This window comes from Balaenoptera musculus, chromosome 19 (assembly GCF_009873245.2).
Source record: "Balaenoptera musculus isolate JJ_BM4_2016_0621 chromosome 19, mBalMus1.pri.v3, whole genome shotgun sequence".
NCBI lineage: Eukaryota > Metazoa > Chordata > Mammalia > Artiodactyla > Balaenopteridae > Balaenoptera > Balaenoptera musculus.
The window spans coordinates 55438885-55451332 of record NC_045803.1 but is presented as its reverse complement, the minus strand read 5'-3'; the positions used below and the strand labels follow the sequence as shown (position 1 = coordinate 55451332).

Sequence of the window (12448 nt, the reverse complement as noted above, 5' to 3'; positions counted from 1 at the left end):
ATTCTTGTGTGTCTTTGGTGGATATAAGCTTTTAATTCTCTTGGGGGCAGTCTACAGAGATAAATTGCTACATTATAAGGTATGCAGATATTTGGGTTTTAGAACGTATCGCAACACACTTCCAATGTGATCAAATGTACACTCCTATCAGCAATATTCAAGAATCCCGGTTGTTCTGCATCCGTGCCAGGACCTGACATTGTCAGTTCCTTCGATTTCAGCTTTGGTTAATGTTGATGTCTTGAAGGTACCCAAGCCTAAGCCCCCAGACCCTGTCCCTTTTCCTGAACTTCAGATGTTTATTTGCTATTGCTCGCTGTCTGTTCTCACCTAAATTCTTTTCATGTGTCTTTCAAAGTCAACATTGTCAGCTGAGGACTCATATCTCCTTTCTGACCATTTGCAAATCTTCCTCGGTCCCAGCTCCAATAAACTCCCTAAATGCTAAATTCCTCATGCATCTTTAGTTACTCTTGTTCCCCTGTCACTCGAATTTGGAGGGTTGTACCTCTGCAATGTTTCTTGTCTTGGGGTTCCTCCTCTTTCCTCTCACACCACCTCTGCTCTCAGCCCCCATTATCTCTTGCCTAGACTATTTCAAGTTCAGTAAAAGAGGTTTCTTTAAACAGCTCTTTTCGGACATTTTAGAAATGGCTTTAATTCATTTCCTAGACAACTTCTCTGGCTCCTGATCAAAGGGTCTATAAACGTGTAACTGGATTAGTCTAATATTCAAGGTATTATAAAGTAGCTCATTTTCTCCCTCTGTTAACTCACTGAGATTCCTTCAAATGAAGACTATAAAAATATGATATGAAATTCATTTTCACAGAAGTGTTTGTTTTTTCTGGAAGTACTGGTTCTTTCTATGTATCTGGAATATTACTGAGGCCACTCCACAGTTCTTCTAGAGGCTCCAAGCTGAGGGCTGCTTTGAGGCCACATGTCACAAACTGCCCCATAAAGGCCCTTGGTTATTACTGGGCTCTAACGTTGGGCCCGAGAAACCCACGTTCCTGATCGTACCCTCTGAAGTCATCCTGCTTGGCTGAGACAAGACTCCAGGCATTTCTCTCCATCTCTATGCAGAAAGTGTCTTCTAACCTAACTAAATGACCTCAGATTTCCAATGTGTCCAATTTCTTTCAAACTCCACTCTCCATTCCTCCAGATTTGACAGGCTTAAGGGCAATGGTAAAGTTTACTGGCTCCGAGAAGTGGGATCAATGCTGCAACTGGAATCGATGAATGCTAACTCCAATATTACTAACTTGAGGTGTGGGGTGAGTCACTTCACCAGGGCTCAGTTTCCTCATTTGTAAAATGGAAGTCATAACTGCACCTACCCTGTGTCAACTACAAATTGGCATTTTCCATTGGCACTTGCCATCTACCTCTCCAAGGATTAAATCATGTGCTGCTGCAGCTGCTGACTTGCAACACCCCGTGAAAGGAGTTCAGGGTGGAGAGCAGAAATGAGGCACTGTGCGCTCTGGGAAAAACCGGCAGAACACGTCTTCAGATAGTTAGATATTTTCAGGAGCCAATTTTATGAGCTCAATTTTTGTATCTCCTCATATCTAGAAAAGCACTAAAATCCTGCATGATGACGTCTGCTCCTTGTGACTAGCAGTAACCTGCATGAGACTAGCAGAAACCTTCTGTAAAAAATATGTGCTTGATTGCATGTATTCCCCCTTCGCCAAAATCACATACATACTGACCTTCCCCCCTGCCTCTTTGGAGCAGTGTCTCAGAGCTATCTGGGATGCTGTCTCCTGGGCTGCAGTGCTCATTTTGCCCCAAATAAAACTTAACTTGCAACTCTCACATTGTGCATTTTTTAAGTTGACACCTAGAAGGTTGATGTGAAAATTAAATGAGACAATCTGTGTAAAGCCCAATGCTAGCATTTAGTGAGTACAATTGACAATCTGACTATTATTATTATGAATGCTAAAAGAAAGTCGCCACACTGTCCATTTCCTCCATTCATACATTGCTTTGTTCCTAATCAGCTTATTTCAGACCCTTAGCAATTCTCTCTCTCCTTTGAGTTTTGCCCTCTGGATCCGTCTTTCAGCCTCTCAACCAGTTTGCCTTGTTTCCCAGACTCCAGCTGCAACAAGGATAGTAACTTCCTGGTGATGATCCTCGTGCTCACCCCCTTTCAGCCTTCTGGGGCCATGCGATTCCTTTTAGCCCATGGGAAGTGTCACTTCCAGCTTGAAGCATTTAATAGCTGGTGTTCAATACCTCGGCTCTTTCCTCCTCTGCCACAGCTGCAAAGGAGGTCACGGGCTCCACGCAGTACAAGTTGTCAGAGCCTCTGTCAGCCTGGGTCCCTTGGTAACTATGTGGAGCAGAGCTTCCCAGCAGATCCCTGATGGACAAGTAGCTTGAGCAAGAAAGAACCTGTGTTGTGTTATGTCTACTAAAGTATTAGGGTTAACTTGTTACTGCCGCATAACCTAGTCTAGCCCTGACTAACACACTAATTTGCTTTTAGATTGACAATCTGTTAATGAGCCTCTTTTGGCCATTCCACATTCCTGAACTGTCCCGGAGGGATTCTCAGGTTGAATATGGCCCACTCTCCCAGCACCCTCTCAGAGCCACCCTCTTGAGCATCTTCTTATGCTAGAACTGATTGTACCCAGTGAAAGATCTGGTCACAGCCAATGACTCTAAAGAGTTCTTCTGGAGTCAGTAAGAGATTCTAGGAATTCACTTCACTTTTACCTTTGCCAGAATTACTATACACTCATCCAGGAAAACATGATAGCCAATGTATCTAGACTTCTTTCAATTCTTTAAATATGCCAGCAATATAAATTCACTGGTCCCTTTACCAGTAATATTTTTGCTCCAATCCCTACCACTTCCTTTACCTCCTTTCCTGGCTAACAACCTTCAAGTCTCAAAATAAGTGCCACTTCCTCCAGGAAGCCTTCCTTGATTCCCCCAGCTAGGTGAAGATCCATCTACTGTATACTCCCAAACTTGCCCCAGGTAACACTCAGAGCATTTGCATTTCTTATTTAATGTCTTCTCTGCTGAGTTATAAATTCTGTGATGATGGGGCTGCAGCTGGCTTATTTACCACTATACACTCATTTCCAAATTCTGTACCTGGAAGAGAGTAGGTGCTCAAGAATTATCTACTGATCCATAAAAATTATCTGCCTTTATAAATAAGAGGGAGAACAATTCAGATAGATGCTCCCCCCCAACATGAGTAAGCCAGCTCTCACATTAAAATCCCGTATCTAGAATGAGATGACGCTCCTTTGAGATAACCCATAACTCATTGCACTGTAAAGAACTGTTTCCCACAAATTGCTTTCTGCAAAGTTTAGTTCATTTTCACATTTTGAAAATGTGAAATAAAGTCAGATCCTTGGCTTCTTGATTCTTCCTCATACATAAGCTCACTGTGGTGCTGGCATGATTTTTATGGGCTAGAAATTAGTGGAGTATTCACAAAGAGAAATGTCATGCAAGCCTGGCTCAAGATCCAAATTACAGAGACTTCTCCCGACTCTGAGAATAAAAGGACCTCAACAGAGCAACGCTCTCCAGACAGTCTCGGTTGTCGAATTGTTTTCGCTTTTCATTCTTTAGCACCGCAAAGAAAATTTTCTAACAGTGCAAAATTCTTGGAGGAAAGTTTCTACCCACCCCTCTGAGTCAACATGTGACAAGAGCTATCTGAGGATAGCTGTTACACATTTTCATGGCAAAGATAACAACTCGCCACATACTCCTGGATGGGGTCTTCAAAAACCGAGTTTTAGAATAAACCACTGGGAGCAAGTTTTGAATTAATTTTCTGGGTTGGAATAGAAAATAGAAGCAACTCATCTAATACAAAGAACATAACAAGATAATGTTACTCCCACATATGTCAGCTTTTCATTTCTTTTATTTTTCCTAGCTCATGTGTGTGTGTATATATATATATATATATATATATATATACACACATGCACACATATATACACATCTATATATACATATATACCCACACAATTTTTTAATGCTAGAGTGTGTGAATACATTATAAAACGTAAGTTATTAATTTATTTCTAAACGAAACGAATGCTTTGCTTGGTGTGTTTTTCACTCCTTCATTCACTCAACAAAATATTGTGGCTTTTGGAAAAAGAATGAGGTTTTTTTTTTTTTTAACCTGCATATAAAGCCCCAGTTCTCATATTTTGGTAATATCTCTGTTTTGACATCTAAGAAATTCTAAGTATTTGAGAAAATTTGCATTGCTTTTTAACATTGAAAACTTTGACAGTTGGAGTAATTTTCTAGTCATTCACCCCTGTGAATCTAAAGTGGTATCTTTTTCTAGCTTCCATCAAGGGAAATTACAATACAGTGTAAGGTTCCTCTCCTGATTACAGAACTCATCTTCAATTGTGTCACTGAAAAGACCAAACACATGCAGACATTTGAAATAAGAACCGGTCCCGACTGTTTATTACTGCTTGTTAACTCTTCCTAAGTCCATAAAACAGCAGTGACGCTGAAGTTACTGCAGAGAAAAGAGCAATGCTTAAATGGAAAATGCCGTGTAAATGAATTTTGTAGTGGTTGTTTCAAAGCTTCTAGAATCTAATCGAAGAGGCTCAAAGTTGGTTCGGAGAATCCTTAAAAGTAATCCAATCCAACCACCCAGATGACGTACGAGTCCTCATGTAAAGATGTATTAACTCTTCTGAAAACAGAGCTGAGAAATGTGAAATGACTTGCCTGAAGCCCTCCCCAGCTGACCCAGAGTACACTGAGCACAGAAGGGCTGCGTGAGCCTGGGCAGGAGAAGACCTCTCTCAGCCCACATTCCTACATGTCCAATTGGGGGTGTATGAGTATGCTAGGGCTGCCATAACAAAGCACCCCAAACTGGGTGACTTAAACAACAGACATTTATTCTCTCACAGCTCTGAAGGTCAAAAGTCCAAAATCAAGGTGTCGGCAAGGTTAGTTCCTTCTGGAGGTTCTGAGGGAGGGTCTGTTCCAGGCCTCTCCCCCAGCTTCTGGTGGTTTGCTGGTGACCCAGTTCTTCCTTGTGGACATCACTCTAGTCTCTGCCTCCATCTTCAGATGGCATTCTTCCTGCATCTTCTGTGTGTCTCTCTTTTCCTTAAGGATGCCACCAGTCACTGGATTTCGGTTCTACCCTAATCCAGTATGACCTCATCTAATACATTTGCAAAGACCCTATTTCCAGATAAGGTCCATTCCAAGGTTCTGAGGGACATGAATTTTTAGGGGACACTATTCCACCGGGTAGGGAAAGCGATAATGACACCCACTGCATAGGGTGGTGGAGAGCATTAAAAGCATGTAAGTAAATATAGGGAACTATGTCTGCCACATAGTGAAAGCATGATAAATGTTGGCTGTATTAGGAATTGTCTCTAAGCCCAGGTTGTATTCCTACATAGCACACAGGATAATTTCATTCTAATGTCGATGCTTTCAGCTTCTGTTGACACATTTTTAACCTCCAAGATGCTTCCTATTGGGTATATGGGGCAACTTTTGGCCCAAAACATTCTCTTGTATTTCCACCCTTTACTTCCCTACTTTTAATCTTAATCTTCATCAATTATTTGGAGACTGGAGAAGGGCTGGCAAAAACCTGATCTTTGTCTCTGAACCAGATATAAAAGAAATTTGTCTTGTACCTTTTGGAGAAATTTTCCAGATAAAGGGGACCTGATACTTTGGAGCAGGCAGCATTTCAAGTCCTCTGTTGTCACCCTTTCCACTGGGCATCCTGGGGGCAGGGTCTGAGTGACAGGCTATGGGATTCGGGTCATATTCGGACCTGACCGTTGATCTTTGCTTGATGCTTTGCAACTTGGGAAAATAAAGTAAATCCAACCCAACTTACTTTGTTTCAAAGTCCATTTCCTGTGGTGCTAGCAGGCAACAGCGGCTCAAAGACAATTCGTGAATTGTTTGGCGAGCATAACCCTGGAGCTTAACATGAGGTTCAACCGAAAGAGATCTGGGCTTTTCTTTCTTCCCGTGTTTTTGTCCAATCTGTGAAATACTTTCTGGACTTAGCTGATTTTCCAGGGTCAGGGTTAAAAAGCCCGCTGGATTTGATCAGCGGTTCTCAATGTTAGTGTGCGTTGACATCACCTGGACGGTTTGTTGAAAACACAGAATGTGTGGTTCTGTCTTTAAGTAGGCAGACAAGCACCCCAAGCACATGTGGGAAATGAAACACTGGTGGTGAGGACATCAGCTTCTAGCCTCGTGCCTCTGGGTCTCATCCTCTCCATGGAAGAATTCCGGAAAGGATTTCCCAACTACTGTGGTCCTTCTCTTAAAATTCCTTATTCCAAGGATTACGTCATCTGTCAAGGTACCTCTGATTTCCTGATAACATTTTGAGAAGTGGAAACTTCTGCCAAAGAAAGTTATTCTCTCATTGGCGTGTTGTGTATTTTTAATATTCCATTAGATTTTGTCCACTTATCTCTATAATTTCAAATTGTACTATATCATTTATGGGCTGCAAAAGGATTTTCACAGGCAAGTTCAGTCCAATTGTGTGACGGTGTGTTTATCAGTTTCCTCAAAATGTCATTTAAATTCATATTTCACATTCTGAGATCTGTGCTGTGTTCTCTCTCCATCTCGGAAAGCAAAAAATCACACACATCCAACTACCACTTCTAATATGAATAAAAAATGTTCTCCACTTTATCTATTCGAAACCAATATCCCTGAAGAATCTAAACATCTCACTCTTTTTCTTTTCTTTCTCACAAAATAGCCCCAGGAGAAACCTATCAGCCACATCTCAGCCATCCATTCAGAGGGCTACTGGACTGAGCTGACAAATCCAATCCCACTGTAAAACAAAGCAAAAACATACAAAAAAAATCCTTTAAAGTTGAATTAATTATAGACATGAAGGAGATACGCCCACAGAATCAAACCAGGCTTCCATTATTCTGACCAGGTTCCTGTCACCTTGCCACCTACCAGCTGCGTGACCCTGGGCAAGTTACCAACCTTCGAGCTTAGCATCCCCATGTGTATCATGAAGAAAATAACAGTCCCCCAAACTCAGAGAGTGTAAGAATGAAATGAGAATTCATGGAAAGTATTCAGCCCAATGACTGGCTCATACTGAATCTTCAATAAAAGTTCCATTATTAGTATGACTTTTTACTGCCAAATAAGGACTCTTTGATAACTTGTTTCATTTCTTCTGATGTCTTACTCTTTGCCTTTTTGTTTTCTTCCCTCTGCCAGTAACAGTCTTCCTCCCTCTCTTCGCAGAAACCTTCTTCTTACTGTCTAAGTCAGGAGTCAGCACACTATGGCCCATGGGCCAAATCTGACCCACCACTTGCTTTTGTCAATAAAGTTTTACTGGAACACAGCCATGCTCATCTGTTTATGCTGTGCTGTCTGTAGCTACTTTTGCGCTACAGTGGCAAAGTTGAGTAGTTGCAACAGAGACCATATTGCCCAGAAAACCTGAAATATTTACCATGTTGCCTCCCATAGATAAAGTTTGCAGATCGCTGCTCTGAGCCCCCAGATCAAGTCATCCCATTCGTGGCCATCTTCCCCAGTCCTCTGAGACAAAGCTACTTCTCTGGCCATGCATGTCCCTGGTCCCACGTATCACTGTGCTATAAACAATCATCTCCACGCCTGTCTTCCTGCTACACTGTGTGAGCACCTTGCAGGTGGGCATCAGCTCTCACATCTTTGAAACCCCAGGCTAGGAGGGTGAAGGCCTTCAGAGAAGGAAGGCCCTGTGGGGTGGAGGAGAAGAGGGTTGCGTGGAGGGACTCTGGAATCTCAGCTTCCAGTAGGGGTCACAGAAGGGAGGACAGAGGGCTTTTGCAATGCATGCACGCTACACACACCCCACAGAGACAAGTGTACACCCACCTGTGCACACAGCTATGTTCACATATACATACTTTTGCATAGCCTGTAACTCCATGCACCCGTTAGCAGCATAGCAAAGTACAAACGCACACACATCAGTAGGGTCTTCACACCTGTGGACTAGGAATGCTGCCTGCCATATCAGTAAACAAAGGATGTTGCAGTCATCAAGCCACCACATTACAGCGACCCCCCGAAGGTGAGCCCTGTGGGAACTCGGGATGGAAACAGGATGCCAGCCATCTAGCAGTCAACTGCTGCAGCCACCCTGACAAGACAATGCACCCTGAGGAGATTCAGGATGAGAACACAGAGGATACTGGTCCAGATAGCTGAGGTGCATATCAAAGGAATGATTTCAATGAGCCCAGACTCTGAATCTTCCCATTCATAGAAAAGCACTAATTTTATTAACTTGAGATGTCTGGTTTTCTTTAATTAACAATAATCTTTTGATGTTCTGACTACCTGGTCTTTGTTGCAAAAACTCCTGTATATCCTGGCTCCCCCCACCCCGCCCCGCCTCTTCAGAGCAGTCCCTCAGAGCTATCTGAGAGTCCTGTCTCCCAGGCTTGAAGTCCTAAGAATGTCTGCCAAATAAAACATTTACTCTCAACTTTTAGGTTGTGCATTTTTCTTCAGTCGACACACCTCAGTCCTACATGGCACCTGTACCCGTTGCATGACAGCTTAAATATAGAGACCAGAAGGGAAGGATGGATCTAGCTGGCTCTCTGATTTCATTTTGTTCTCCCAGAAGCAGACCCTAAGACCAAGATTTGGGTGCAAATAGCTTATTCAGGAGGTGATCCCAAGAAGCCCAAGTGAGTGAACAGGAGAAGTGAGACAGAAAATAAGAAAAAACCCAATATATGGGGCGGTAATGAGCAGGTTATCACTGTGGGCAGTTGGGGTTCAATCCTGCAGGGTTATTGGGAGACTGGGTAGAACACATCTCAGAGCTGCCCTACTCAAAGGGTGAGGAAGGGATATTTATCATCCATAACTCTTGTCTCTCGAGGGTTGACGGCTGCTCCTTGAGCATGAACTCCCCCAGAAGACTGAGCACACTCCCATGGGAAGAGGAAGTCTCCAGGCTGACAGCTGCAGGGATGAAGAAGCCGACAGCCCATTGGGAGTGGTGAGTGTAGGGCACTGCCACGTTATCTAACCCAAGAGTCAGAGGGTTGATGCCATCACCATATTGCATTAGCAGGGGTAGGGGATGCATGGTTTATCCCCAATTTTCCATTCCATCTCCTCACTCTCCCCTTCAGAGCCCCAGTGAGTACGTTGTTGAACCAGGGACACTAGAAGGAAATTATTGCTCTGATTCAGAAGACTCTACATTTACTAAGTAAAAATTATTTTTAAATTAAGTGATAAGACTCTTGGTCAATTTTTATTTAAAAACAAGGATGTTTGAGCATGCGCCATTAAACAGGATCAGGCAATTCAGAGAGCTATGCCAACAGGCAGGGTGGCTTTAGATACCAACAGTCTAGCTCAGTTAAGCATTCCAGTTGTCTTTGGAAAATTTTTATTTTTTTTTGGTTCTCTAATTCCCTTCCAAAGAAGCAACCAAATATCATTATTCTACTGTTAAGAATGGGATTAAGAGTATGAACTAGTTAATACTGCTTCTAAACCCCTTTAAAGGACTTAGTCTTTCTAATGAAGACTGCTTTGAAAATACCATTGGCTTCAAATGTATTTGACTTAAATTTCCCCAGGTTTCTATATGGACTCTTCATTCAGACATTCAACCATCTTCTGAGCCCCTGTTAGGGACAATACCTCTATGAATTAATGAATACATTGCAAACCTTCTCAAGAAGCCCAGAATTGACAGAGGAGAGAGACTATATTCAAAACATTGTTTTTTCTTGTGATAACTGCATTAATGGGATGATAAATAATTTGTGTGTGAAAATGAAGAGGGAGCAATCAATTCAGCCAAGGAAGACTGGGAAGGCTCCGTAGCGGAGATACTCAAACCAGATCTGGAAAGGTACAGAGAACTGAGCAGCAACATTAACAAAGGAAACAGTGTAGGTGAAATAGTTATCTACTGCTGCATAACAAATTGCCCCGGACTTAGTGCTTTAAAGCAATGAAAAACATTTATTATCTTACACAGTTTCTGTGAGTTAGGAATTTAGACGTTGTTTAGTTGGGTGATTCTGGTTCCATGTCTCTCATGAGTTAGCCATCAAGATGTTGGTGAGGCTGTGGTTATCTAAACACTTGGCCGGGGCTAGAGGGTCTGCTCCCAAGATGGCTCAGCCACACTGCTGGTGAGTAGGTGCTGGCTCTTGGTAGGTGGCCTGTTATTTGCCATGTGTCTCTCTCCATAGGGCTACTTGAGTGTCCTCACAACACGGCAGTTGGCTTCCGCCATAGCAAGGAAGAACAAGAATAACCAAGGCCTGGAAGTCATACGACGTCATTTCTGCTAGATCTATGGTTACACAGGTCATCCCTCTTCCACTTGGGAGGGGGCTACATAAGAGCATGGATACTGGGAGGTAGGGATTATTGGGGGCCATCTGGGGGGCTGGCTGCCATAATATGCAAAAGCAAGAAGCGCATCGTCTTTCAGGGAAAGGGAAAATGTTGATGCCGTGCCATGGGAATGTAGGGTGAGCTAGGGAAGCAGTAGCAGGAGATAATAATCAGAAAGCTTAAGTCAGATTGTAGTTTAGACCGAGGAGGTTAGACAAGGGAAGCCACTACACCTGCTGGTCTTTCCTTCCTCTCAGCTGTTGGGATCTGGATTCAGGAGCGATGGGTGTCCATAGCAGAACTGGATTCTCAGCAATGAGTCCCTCCCTCTGAACTGGCCTCCCAGAGAGATCAAAGGGCTCCACATCTTTGAGAGCATCCAGACTAGCTTTTCCACACCCTCCACTCTGACCGGCTTGCCCCAGACCCAAACTAAGAGGCTAAAGGCCCAGAAGACGATGTCTTCTTCCTTCCACTTTGACTTTCTATTCCTGCATGGTCTGACAGCCTGTCTTGGTCTGGAATGATATCAAATTCTGTTTGCCATGAGTAGAACAGCAAATCAAAATGACAGCCTCTTTGGGGTCATGCTGATCTGGGTATGAATTCCACCTTAACCCCAGTCCCTGAAAGTGGATGTCCCCTCTGACCTTCAGCTTTCTCATGAGCAAGGTGGGAATAACAGCACTATGTCATGGACTGCCGAAGGAATGAGGAGGGGGAGTGTGGGGTCTGGAGGCCAGAGTTGTTTAAACTTAATGCAGAGACAGGGACAACTAAGTTCAAGTCTAAGGTCAGAGGTTGGGGTCAGGGAATCATGTTTTCTCCTCTTTGCATGAGAGTAAGAGGCGAAGACAGAGATGGTGCCACAGTTGGGTGACTATGCTCACCCTCTCCGTTCTTCTTTCCCTTCCGCCACCATGTCTCTACATCCTGGCTCCCCTCCACTAGAGACAAACCCATAAGATTGATAAATGGAAGGCTGGTGAGCATTTATGGGTGGCTAAATGTTTTCCCTTGACCTGTTACTTAGAACCAAGTAGGGCAAATAGCCAAGCAGGTCCCTGGTACAGACGGCATTTTTCTAGATACTATTATTTCACTGAAGTAGTATTTCTCTTTTCTGGAGGCACTGCTGTTGTCAGATCCTCTCGGCACCCATGCTCAGATGGAGAAGCACTGTGTTGCTTCTGAACGTAGGAGGCAATAGTCTGGAAGATGTTGTTTGGATGATCAAAATTTGAATATTGGGGGAGGTGGCCGATTTTAGTGGCTAATGTGGCCAGCAGGATAGCTCTCATCTTCTTCAAGCGGTCATAGAATTCCTTCTTCCTGGCTCTTGGCATGGCCCTGTGTTGTAGCAGTATTGTATTTGAGACACGAGTTTGGCCGAGCATCTCAAAGTCTGTATCTATGACTTATTTATTTCTGTCATGCCAGTATGCTGGAGAGTTTGCTGGACAGGAGATGAACTCAATAAACACTGACCACCTCGATCAAAGATTCAATAACCCCATGTTTTCCTCTTCTATCTGTCCATGTCACGGATGACAAATGACGTGGCAAGAGCGTCCCCACTCCTACTTTCCTCTCTCAGGGAAGACATTACTAATCAACTACTGGAGAAACCAAATGTGACTCAGAATCCTTCCCAACACAGCACTCCAGAAAGCCACTGATAGCCTTCAGAGTGGCGTGTGAACTTAAAGCTATATTTCACTTTTAACTGTGTAGACCATGGCTACCTCTCTCCTTGGCTATAAGATCTGCCAACCAAGCAAAGTACCACACCAAACTAACATCCACATTGTTATTCCTTCCCTAGAACCAACTGTTGGACTGAATCAATGGATTCATTTGGGGGCCACACAAGCCCAAGGTTTAAAATTTACAATCTGATAGGTTCTCATTTCCTTTTCTATCAATTCAGAGAATCACTGATAGGTCACTTAACAAAGCATGCCTAGGGACCCATTATGCTTGGGCTCTGTGACAGCCAGTC

At 43.3% G+C, this 12448-nt stretch overlaps 1 protein-coding gene across 1 annotated transcript in view; it reads right to left on the bottom strand.

Moving 5' to 3' along the window:
• CDH13 (cadherin 13) overlaps positions 1-12448 on the bottom strand; it is a 1023676-nt gene that overhangs the window by 222234 nt on the left and 788994 nt on the right. The window lies entirely within an intron of this gene.